General features: G+C 29.0%; 1 long non-coding RNA gene across 1 annotated transcript in view; it reads right to left on the minus strand.

Annotated features, from left to right (window-relative positions):
* The window catches only part of LOC139425976 (uncharacterized), a 129,684-nt gene extending 122,602 nt beyond the window's left edge, over positions 1-7,082 (minus strand). Inside the window, exon 1 of the long non-coding RNA XR_011637183.2 lies at positions 6,961-7,082. This is a non-coding gene — a long non-coding RNA (uncharacterized LOC139425976). The remainder of the gene's footprint in view (positions 1-6,960) is intronic.
* Between the last annotated feature and the right edge of the window lie 5,631 nt (positions 7,083-12,713).

The following is a 12,713-nucleotide window of genomic DNA, read 5'->3' on the forward strand; positions in this document are numbered from 1 at the left end:
AATTTGAATAAAAATATGTTTTTTATTGTAAAGACAATTATTAAAAAGAAATAAATCAAGTAGAGTGTCCCAATAATCAAAATCGCAATTAAGGATATTTTTATAATCATAGTAATAACTCTCAATCGAACATCTTTGAGTTTATAAAGAAAAATGCTATTGAAGAGATCTTGGACATCATTTTTCGCAATAGAATTAATTTTACTTCGTTTAATACATTCCAAAATAGGTTCATTATTAGTAATAATCCAAGAAAAACTTTCTTTAATAATATTGTTAATAATTTTATTTAAGTAGTTAGAGAAAATAGCGCACGGTTTAGTTAGATAAGTATTCGATCCACAAGTGATTGTTCTAAATTTAATAGGAATGTTAAGAAATTTTGGATTGATAATTAAGTATGGAAATTGTATAGTATTAATTTTAATATTTAATCCCTTTTGTGAAAGTTTTTGAATAAAATATTATTCGTTAAATTACTGAGCTTGAACTTTTTACTATTTTTTAATACCTTATTTAAAAGTTCAACACAGAATTTTTTACAGAAGATTGCTTGGTTATTGTTAATTCTGTCTATGGCTGTAATTAATTTTTATTTGTAGTTTGATCAATTTTAGAAAAAATTGTTAAATATTTAATGTTATTTAAATTTTTCATATTATTAAAAATAAAGTTTTAATAAAGTTTTTCAGATAAAGTTTTGGGTCGGGATTGCCTGGTTGGTAGGGTGCTGGGTGCATGTCCAAGAGTTCGTGGATTCAATCCCAGGCCGGTCGAAGACTCTCCGTGTATTAAATGGTGATTGATGCACGTTAAATCTGTCGAGTCGCAAAGTCCTCCATGTTCCCCTAACAAATCAAAACCTCTGGGGGTACTGATCCAGGAGTTCGTGAAGATCTGATCATTAGATCAAAAGTTATTCAAGGAGGCCCGTTATTATTATTATTTTTTTCATCATTTATTTTTATTTATTTATTAGTATTTATTTTTATTTATTTATTTATTTTTCATTATTTATTTTTATTTATTTAATTATTTATTTTATTTATTTTTGCGCTCAAGAAATGACAACATAAAAATTCGATTTTCTCAGTTTCTAAATGTATTTTTAAACAATTAATTATAACAAAAATAAAATTCTGTTGTATTGATTTTTTTTTAAGCTTTTCATTTCTATATCTACTAATATTCACTTTTTTAAGTAAATGTTAGACAATTGTTACATGGGAATTATGCTTCATTTTAATTTTTAAACAAGAAAAAGCGATTGAAAAATATCACAAAGTCTGAAGCAATTCTAATTATCATAAAATACATTTTTAATAAAAGAGTAACATGAATAAAATTAGTGTAGGCTTGTAATTAGTGATATGATCGCTTTACCCACAGTGCCGAAAACACAAACAAGATTTTACAGGCTGAATTCGTCTTAACTGTTACTCGGAAGGTTATGAGAAAATCAGATCTATGCTGTTAGAAATGTTTTGGGAAAAACTTTTAAATAACATTTTACTAACTGCAATAACCGTTTACTAACTGCCTTTAACTAATACGGTTATTAACCAGAATTTTATCCAACCCACCCAAATGAAGCCGCCCTGTTCCTTGCAACTGCGTAAGTATTGCAGCCGAGAAGACTAATCTGTCAGTCTCACGATGGGAACTGGGGTTCGAGTCTCAGCGTTGACACTGCAATATTTCCTCAATTCCCTCAACCAATGCCCATTACCTAACAAAAAGAGAAGCACCTATGCCCAGTTAAATTTACGGTATTGAAAACCATGGTTAAAAACCGTATAGTTTTGTATTCATGGTTCTATGACCATACAAGTAAACGGTTTCAAAACCATAGAGATAAAATATGTTATTTACTGTAAACTTTCCTGTTAATATGATGGACAGACTGCTGCCGGTTACTTCACCATAACTTTAGAAAGAAAATTCTAACAGTGTATCATAATGTTCTTTATTTATTATTACTCAAGAGTTAACTCTATGATATAAAATTCTCTTAAAATCTAAACAAAAAACTAACATTTTAACTACGTGCAATAGTGTGCCAATTTTTAATATTTACTCCGAAGAGCCGTTACATTATGATCACCCTGCGATTAACATGTAGGACCACCTTTAGCCCTCAAACACTCAAAACAGCTAGCACCTGCCGTGGCATTGATTCCACAAGGTGCTGATAGGTAGTCTGAGGTATCTGGTATCAAGCGCTCACCAACTGGTCCTGCAATTCCCTCACATTGCAAAGGGGTAGCGTATCAGCACGAATTTGGTTTTCCAAGTAGGACCACAAATGCTTTATTGGATTAAGGTCAGGTGAATTTGGGGCCAAGACGTGACTTGAAAGTCACTGGAATGTTCCTCGACGATGCGACCCTTATGACATGGTGCATTATCCTGTTATCCACCGTCCCCCGCAGGAAAAACTGTTGCCATGAATGAGTGAACCTGGTCTGCAACTATGTTCAAGTAGCTTACAGACGTCAGGGATTGTTCTATGAGGATTATGGGTCCTAATGTGCTCCATGAAAACATTGTTCCTGGGCGAGAAACCATGAAAACCTGCGAGAGCCCATTGTTATAGATGGAGGGTGGTCATAATGTAATGGCTCTTCGGTGTATATGCATTTAGTGCAATTCGGTTCAAATTATGTGATAATCACGTAAAATAGTTTAGAACACATTCTATTGCATCATGCCGGAAATTGGTAAGTTAAAAATTATAAGTATAATAAATATAAATATTTTATCACATTTAACTTAAAAATTAATATTTAAAATAAATCCGAATAAAGTTTCAAGCTTGCTGACATTTGTTTAATGCAGCAAAACAAAAACAACTTTAAACGATACTAAAATCTTTCAACTGTGGCAAAAAAATAAACAGGTATTTAAAAATTATTACTCAATGTTAATAGAAAATAATTTTTATAAAAATTCGATTGTACGTAAATTAAACTAAACTAATAATCAGATTTATAAACTATATTAATATCCATCGATTTTAACATGAAAATCATTAAGTATTGATTAAAAAAATTATTAAATAGTTTTTAAGATACCCCTTAAGCCGAAAAGTGATAAATATAGAACTATTTCGTTAAATTATTAATAAACTATCTAAAACTGATTTTTTGTTAAAATGGAAAGTTTTTTTTTAGTTTTTTATGTTGCGAAATAATTTTACAAAAATTCGGAAGTTTTGAAAAATTATTGAGGGGGCACTAGCTTCCCTTTTCCCCCTACACTCACTTACATAAAATTTTATTCAAAACTAAAAAAAATCTTTTATAGTGGTCTCATCGTAAAATTATCTGCGGAAGGCATGGTACCTGCTGACCTATGTGCTAAGGATCCCTAAGCTGGGGATGTAGAGAATTCTATCTCTATGCTAGAAACACTTAGCATAAGGCTCTTGGTTGATCCCAAGTCTGCACCCGGGTCGCACCGACCGCAGAGTGCTGTCGTGAAATATCCTCAGTGGTAGAGGGATCATGGGTTTGAGTACTCTTACCGTCAGTATATCCGTATAAGGTTTTCGTGGTTATCCTCTCCATGTAACGCAAATGCGAGCTAGTTTCATCAAAAAGTCTTCCGTGAACGATAGTTTGTCCCAATGCTTGGTCCGGGAGTTCCCTTGTCTTCTGCTTTGAGTTCAAAATTACAAGGCTACGGAGTTGAATATTGAAAGTTGTAAACTCAGGATCGGGTCGGGTCGACTGTTCAATGTCGGTGAAAATGTCATTAGGCTCTATTTAATACAGTTTTCTGGGACTGAGAATTTTATGCTAAAAATAATTACATAGTTCTTAAAATATCTTTTGAATCCTGAATAGAATTTTTAAATTCGAATAGTGGAATAAACAACAACTCATCTAAAAAATAAAACTTTCAGCTTTTATTAAATGGTTTTTATTAAACTTATTAAATTTTGTAATTAAGAAAAAAAAGTATATATTTATTTCAATATAATTACATTTATGCCTCTATCACACGAGAGAAAAATAAGTGCAACCGTAAGAATAACTTCAACTCTATCTGCAACTCTAGAGGCAATTCCTCCGATCGGAGTTGCCGATAGGGTTGCTTAATTGCACGAACGTTTGCACGTAACTGGGTTACCATATTTTGTTATTTATCTTTACCTTTGGCTCATATTTTATTTTATGATATGATTCTATTATATCATAGTTTCTCAACGATGTTCGTAAGGGGAGGAAAAAGAAATCACAGATGCTGTAGAATATTGATTGATTTTGATTTAATTTTTTACATTTGTATTTGTGTTAAGTCTTTTTTTCAGCAGCAAATAAAAATTCTGAAAACTTTATTTCCCTATTAGTGAAGTAGCATAGTATAAAAAGGATTATGATTTCTACCTCATATGAGATGATATTAAGATATCATTGAATTTCATGCTGCGTCCCTAAAAGGATAAGGGGGTGAAAGGGGGATGGTTTTAAATACTATCTAGAATTTTGACGATTTTTTGTACGTTGATTTGAGTGACTAATGTATAAGATATGGTGCTTATCGTTTTTAAAAAGTGCTTCCTAAGTGAAGTAGCATAGTATAAAAAGGATTATGATTTCTATCTCATAATATAAGATGATATTAAGATATGAATGAATTTCATGCTGCGCCCCTAAAAGGATAAAGGGGTGATATGGGGATGGACTTAAATACTATCCAGAATTTTGACGATTTTTTAAAACTTGATTTGAGTGACTAAGGTATAAAACATGGTGCGTAGTGTTTCTAAAAAGTGCTTAAAGGTGCTTATTTTCGATGTTCATTTTTTAAAAGCCCTTAAAGGTGCTTTTCTTAATGGGTGTTTTTAAAACGTGCTTCATTTTCCCTTTTCGAAAATGAGATTTATGAAAGGGAATGTCGATTTTCGCCACGTATTATGTAAAAACGTGCTTTTCACATTTTTCTATTTCACGTTTTTAGAATTCATTCAATCACTATCTATTTCAGCGTACCGTCAGTCCATAGCGTATGAAAGCGCCAATCATTTTGCAGGTTTGGTGAAATACTTGCGAGGTCGCATGTGTGTCTAGTGAGCTGGGTTCGATGAGATTCGTGCTCTCTCGTGTGCAACTCTGCTGCATTTTGCAAGATATTCTCAACTTCAGTCTTCATTTTCCACCCTCTGAAATCGAACCGAAAAATCTCTTGATCACTTAATCAAGAAAAGAGTTCTTTGCCAAATTCTAGTTATTTTATCATGATCATGTAAAGTCTTTGAAAATTATTTTGCATTTTGACAATTTACATAGTGCTTAAAAATATTTTTTGAGTGCCTAAAATGTTCTTAAAAGTTGCTTGTTTTTTGTTGAAAGATTTGGCTCCGCACCCTGTAAAAGCATAGTTTATTTATACATATTTACCATCTAACATACTAGTTAGGCAAGTGTGGTATCATTATCTATACACGCTAAATCGAATGAGTATAAAACTAAGCTGTCTGATTTAATAGTTAAGCAATTCGAAAATTTATAAAAGTTTCATGTGTATGAGTAGAAATTACAATTTTATAATGTATACCACTTTATGCAACTGACATTGCTATCTAAACAGGTAAGGCATTTCTTCAAATTTAATTTTTTAAGCTTAATTAAAAAATAGTCCTTTGAAATTATTCTTTAGAGGAAATGAGGGTTTAATGTATGAAATATACAATTTTTGACTTACCTTTTACTCATAAAATATTTATAACATCAAAACTATTAGATCCATCAAATCAATTCTATTTTTTTAATTTAGTCTAAAAAATACATAATAAATAATGTCAGACTTGTCTATACTACAATGTCTCAGAATTTTATTATCATCAAATAAATTTACATTGCATTAAGGGATCATCAATTTTATTCATATACACATTGCATATCAGGAATATCACTTTTATGAAAATTATTTTTTCCAATTTCTTAGTAAAATTGTTTTTTAAATATAACAGGATTTTCAATGTCATACTTGCAATTTATTATTGTAAAATTTAAAACATTCATTATTGGTATAAGATAATTTAATTAAAAATTATAGGATATATTTTAGGACAAATTTATTGTAATATACAATATATAAATTAAAATTTATTAATAACTAAGAAAAAAACAATATTTTATTAAGAACATACTTTTTATGGATCATATTATTTTGTTGCAGCCTTTTACGTGTTTCGTTTAGCATTTTAAATAATACAAAAATCAACTTACAAAATAAAACATTTAATATCAGGTGAAACATTTAGAACATTATTAATTTTCATATCTTATTTTTTAATTTCTTTTATGAAAACAATATTGCATCTCTTTCCTTTTTCACCAGACAAACCTTACAGGATTATACGAAATATCCGAAATAAAAGAAAGAAATCACTTTCATGATAAAATTTTACCAACATATTATAAGAATAAGGGAGATTATAATAATGTATATAATATACTACCTTTTTCTAAATACTTTTCAATAATTACTGAAAAATGAAGTAACTTTGTGAAAGACAAGGTAAATATTTACCACACATATTTTCTAACTTGTTTTAAAATAAGATTTTCAAAAATTAAAATAATTCTTAGGGAAGAATAAAATAATTATTTCACAAATAATTATAATAATAAAATTATTTCAAATAATCGGACACATGCTTTTACAATCAACAGAAATAAAGATTAAAATTTAAAAAATAAAGAAATATAATCATTATTATATTTTATGTTATAATAATGCAACAAAGTTTAGCGAGTTGCTAGGCGAAAATTTCAAAGTAAAGCTTTTCACCAGTATAAATCTTTACATATATAAAAATAGAAATTATTTCTATTTAAAGTTATAAAAACATTGATCAGAACAAATTATAATAAGTTTCAATTTTATTAGCTTAAAATAAATAAATATTTTAAAGGAAAATTTATCTAGAAAATAGTGTACTAAACTCACCGATACTAAAATGATGTGTAGTTTCCTGTTACGGTAGTACATCAACTGCATTGAGATGGTCATCTCATCGTGTGAAAGTATTTTTAATGCTTTAATTTTATAAAGGAAATGTTATTATTAAGCTAAAAAACTGTTCCATTTCATGAATAAAAAATTTCATCAGATCATTCTCTTCACCAACGTCGCCGCCATTTTTATTTACATTTGTGTATGTCATCACATAAAATTGAAACGTCATAAAAAGCAAACGATCTGATTGGTTCTTGTAAGAAATTGCCTGAACAGTTGCAGATATTTCGTGCAACCGTGATTTCCATATCACACGAGGATTTTTCGAGCAATTTTTGGAGAAATTGCCTTTAGAGTTGCAGATAGAGTTGAGGTTACACTTACAGTTGCACTTATTTTCTCTCGTGTGATAGAGGCATTATAAACAATTAAAGGATAAATTTCAAACATGTTAATTAATAAGTGAATGAGCCTAAGTATGTTATTTGAGAATTCTTATCGAAAACGAAAAACAAATACACACATAGAGGGGCAAATTAATATAGGAGGGAAGAAACAAAAATGCTTTCGGAATTTGACAAATCACAGAACAGGACGGCCATTGTAACAAACAAAACAAGTTTGATTGCCGGAGAAATGAGATAGGAGTTAAATGACGTTTATCAGAAATAACTTCAAGTTTCAATCTCCAATTAAACCTGTCTTGATGTTAAGTATATTTGTTTTTTCTTACTGTGATTTATTAGATTTCTATAGCATTTAGTTTTTCATTGCTTATTTTTAATAAAGATTCTAAAAATATTTATTTGACCTTTACTAAACACCCTGTATATGCATTTCATTGTAATTTAATTCAAATTATTATTTAATTGCATTCCTTTATTTAATTTTAATTCACATTCAAGATGGAATTTTACAAACTTTTACAGAGTTTAGTGTTACGTTGTTTTGAATGACGAAATCCAGAAACTGAACAGAATTAATCGAACAGTTCTCGAAAAATAAACATACTTTTTTAAAGTTTGATTATTTGCATAAAAGAATTCGGCTGCTTACAAATTCGGAAAATGAAACTGATTGGGAGAAGGGGAAAAAAAACATCTCTCTTTTTTTCTTATATATTTCTTTCTTCCTTTTAACAAGAGTGAACGAAATTAAAACATATTTGTCGATTCCGAAAATTATAGAATAACTTTGTAAGGACGAAGAATGTTTACCATCCTTATTTGTCTTTTTAAACTTTCAATAAGCAAATAATATAAAAAAGATGTTTTTAAAGTCAATTCCTATACTTAGGTCAACAAAGAAAATGTTTATATTACTTACTTTTTATTGAACAATTAAAAATTTTTCTCCCATATAAAACTAAAATTAATTAATTAAATTTAATTAATGAACTAATATTTGAAAAAACTATTTTGACATAAAGTGTCATCCACTAGAAGTTTAAAAAAATGTATTTGAAGTTGAGTGGATGAATAAAAAGTATTTTATTAAACGATTGAAAATTTGAACAAGATATAGGGAGAGTGTGAACTAATAGTAGGAATTAGAAAAAAAAGGCACGTGGTATCAGACTACCATAAAAGTATAAATTTGGTGACGTGGACCACATGTGTCACCAAGTAATGTTCCTGATTGAATTTATCTGACACAGCAAATATAAAATATTTAAATGAGCGCAATAAGCTATTTTTGTGTTCAAATAGAGTTATAAGTTAGAAATATCACTGATGTTATTTTTAAAATATGTGAAAAACTGAATCGCTTTTATAGTATAATTTAAAATAATGGATCTTAACCAATCAGAAAATTCCAATCGTGTTTCGCTCATCCCTATTTAATGAATGAATTAATATTTAATAAAAACTGTATTAACATCAATTGTTATCCACTATAAGTGGGAAAAAATGTATTTGACCTCGAGTGGATGAATAAAAAGTATTTTATTAAGAGTTGAAAATTTGAACAAGATATAGGGATAGTGTGAATTAATAGTAGGAATTGAAAAATAAAGCATAAAATGTTAATTTATATTCTATAACTGTAATCGAATTTAGATATTTACTTTTGAGATAGTAATAGTAGGATTAAAAGCATTAAAGCATCGAATAAGAACTGTAGGATGTTTCTAAAGTCATCTTTGAGCTATTTTGTTATATGATTTTAATACTATCTTCTCTTTTATTTACCTCGTTGATGATGAGTTAGATTTTGGGGCTTTCGGTCATTAAAAATTTCATATACGCAGATAAAATCAATCTAAAAGCATTTGAAAATTTAATAATTTAACAACAACTTCCAATTTTTATAATATTGATTAAGTGTTGAAAGATCTAAATCCTAAACCGAAATTAATTGAATTTTGATTACTTAAAGAAAACTTATTTATTCATTTCAAATATATCATTTCCTTTCAAATCCTACAGGATGAAAACTAATTAAATGGTAGAATTTTTGCAGCTTTATAAGAGGCTGGTATCTTTCTATGGAAAATTGAGAGTGCATTTTCTATTTACGTGGGCGTGTAAAGTTAATCGCGAGTCTTGCTTGTGAAGATTGTAGGAAATTTCCTAGAATGAAAAAAAAGAGAAGATAAATTATAATCAGAGCAAAATCTTTATGAAATCATTATTTCGTATGCAATTACTTTTTTTTCTTCATAAGTTTAAGAAAAAATAGTTTTTTTTTTGGTTTTATTTGATTTATAAGTTTTTTTTATCATAAAAAAGCAATTTAAAAATATACAGGTGGGTACACAAGTCTTAATCTTTTTAGATCAAGACTTGGTTGTAAATCGAAATTGCACTAAAATAGTATTTATTTAATCAGCTCGATTTAAATGCATAGTGCTATTCGTAATATATCAAACTAATGATTCTTAGCTTGCTTAAAACTAGTTGTTCTTGTGTAAATTACGATAGAAAAAGTGAGTGAAATTTAAGCTTAACCTTTAGACAAAAATATTGATTTTGACCTATTTGTTAAAAATATTCAAACTACAAATAACACAACCTATGACCTATTTGTTAAAAATAAACTACAAATTACACAATCAAAGAGAGTAATTTATTTGAAATTTATAATTTTATTTCATTTACACGAATCATTAAAGCCAATAATGGATTGCTCATTTTTATATTCTATACATTTGTTTTAAAACAACTAATTCAGGCTAAAACAACGAATAAAACTATATTTCATATAGAAATTTGTAGCAATGCTGTAATGAAAATTTACATTGAAACTTTACTCCCTGCTCGCTTGCACCCACCGATCCACCCTAAGCATGGCAAACCGCAATATTTAGAAGTTTGTTTCTAAAGATCATAATTTTCTCCTTGAAATACATAGTTTGATCACTTGTTCGCCTTTTTTAAGGAAGTGGTTAGTATACTTCCTACAAGCCTTATTTATTTCTAAACCTTGTGCTATCTCTTGTTGCCGTCTGCCTTTAAGGCAGAAGGAATGTGATTGCTCTTGTTTTCCAGTGGCTCCATCTATAGCCAAGAATTCGCCTTCTGCCACACCCATACGTCAAACCCGTTTATAGGGTGAACCCATTCATACATCAATTCATTCGTCCACAGATCGTAATTTTGACCTGAACCAGAGAGCGACCAATCTCCAATTCAGTACCCCCAGAGGTATAATTTGTTATAGGAACATGGAGGACAAGATAGAATTTATTTTATCTTATAATCATCGTTGAACAGCAAACCCAATTTTGGTTTTACGACTACTAATGTTCAACTCCGTACCCTTGCAATTTTAATAGTAATTGTAAGGAAACTCCTGGATCAGTACCCCCAGAGGTACAATTTGTTATGGGAACATGGAGGACTTGTTAACTCGACAAAATTTAACGTGCATCAGTCACCATTTAGAACACGGAGAGTCTTCTGCCGGCTAGATTCGAATTCCCGTTCGCACGAAAGTGTGTCCAGCTTCCTGCCTACCAGCATATCCCGATATTTGCTGTTAACTTCAGAAAATAAAAATGTATCCACGAAGGAGTTGTTAACACAAATGTGGGTCACAGTTAAGGCTCGCGAATAGTCAAGAAGAGAGGACAATAATAATTTTTTTCTTGTATGTTATTCGTTCGTTCGTTTGTTTAGTCATTTCTTATGGAGTTTATTTGTAGTTTATAAGGAGAGTTTAATACAATTCTGAAAATACTGAGTTTATTTGCTGAATTTATAAATTTAGTTATTTCTATGCTCGTAAGTTAAATTTTATGATTGATTCTTTACTATAGGTAAAATTTTGAATATCTCTATCAATTTTCCACTCAAAAAATAATCTTAATATGTAATTTTAGGTAATAAGCTAAATTAACTTTTTAAAAATAAATCTGTCTCAAAAATAATTCAGCATAACTTTTTTGCGAAAAAATGGCTCCCGTGAAAAAATTAAAGCATTATTTTGGTCGTATAATTGATTTATTCGATTGAAATGCAACTGTGTTGTTTTTTTTGTTGTGATTTTGTTTCTAATTAAATTAAATTTTATTTTTACGATTTATATCAGGTCCAATAATGCTTTTTTCTGAGAGCAAAATGTCATCTTGAGATTTTAAGATGTAAACTTGAGAATTCCTGCATTTTTTTGCCGTGAAGGCCAACGTAAGGATGATGAAGATATTTTATAATCACCTTATATTGTTAGAAGATAAAATATAAGGAGTAATTCAAAGCAAAATAATAAACAACTCTTCAAAAGTTGGCAAATTATTTTAATATCTCCTTATATTTTAATATCTCCTTATATTTTATTATCTCCTTGTTATGGCGATTTACCATAGTTGACAAAGTTACTTTATAATAATTTTATACCAAGGCTGATTAAGACTGATATTCTCCCTATATCAAAGTTGGTTTCCCAAGGTTGACAGTTATACTTAAAATTACCTATATTGTTTTAGTATAAAAAGAAGGAACAATTGAAAACAGAATTATAAACTACTCTTTCAAGGTTAGCAAAGCTATTTAATAATCGTCTTATATTGGTGGCTATTTACCATTATTTGCAAAATTACTTTATAATAGTTTTATACTAAGTCTGACAAAGTTATTTGATATTCCCTTATACCAAAGTTGGTTTCTCAAGGTTGGTAATTTTTTTAAAATTACATAGATTGTTATAGGATTAAATAATAGGAGCAATCAAAAACAGAATTATAAACAGCTCTATCAATGTTGGCAAAATCTATATATATATTTCTCTTACACGGCGGCAAAAAAAAGCCTCATTACAACTCCCTGAATGGCAACGCTAGAAAATCGACCAATGATTGCCGATAAAAATGTCACATGCCAAATCTAGCTGAGATGGCTCAACATATAGCGCTTTTAAAAACGGAAACTAAAATAACCAGAGAGAGCATAAGCTAGGCAGAAGTGAGTAGTCTTTGTCGATAGATCTCTATTTTAGTATTTTGTCGAAAGCGCTTTTTTTCACGAATTTACATATTACGACTTTATTTGACGATTTTCGATTTATATTTATATCACAAATTTATTTGTTTTACTAGAATTTATTTGTTTATGCAGGTTTTTCCATTGCAATTCACTTATTTCAATTTTTAATAGACTTAATTATAGCCAAAATTTTAACCTCTTTAAAGAGATATCAGTTTTAGAAATTTTATCTTAAGATTTTATACTATAGCACATTTCTAATAGGTTTAACGAATTACATGTTCTTTATTTGAATTAAAATTTATTTTAGTGACTTAGTAT

The sequence above is a fragment of the Parasteatoda tepidariorum genome, chromosome 7 (assembly GCF_982258835.1).
Source record: "Parasteatoda tepidariorum strain Cologne lab strain chromosome 7, Ptep-v5.0, whole genome shotgun sequence".
In the NCBI taxonomy this organism is placed as follows: domain Eukaryota; kingdom Metazoa; phylum Arthropoda; class Arachnida; order Araneae; family Theridiidae; genus Parasteatoda; species Parasteatoda tepidariorum.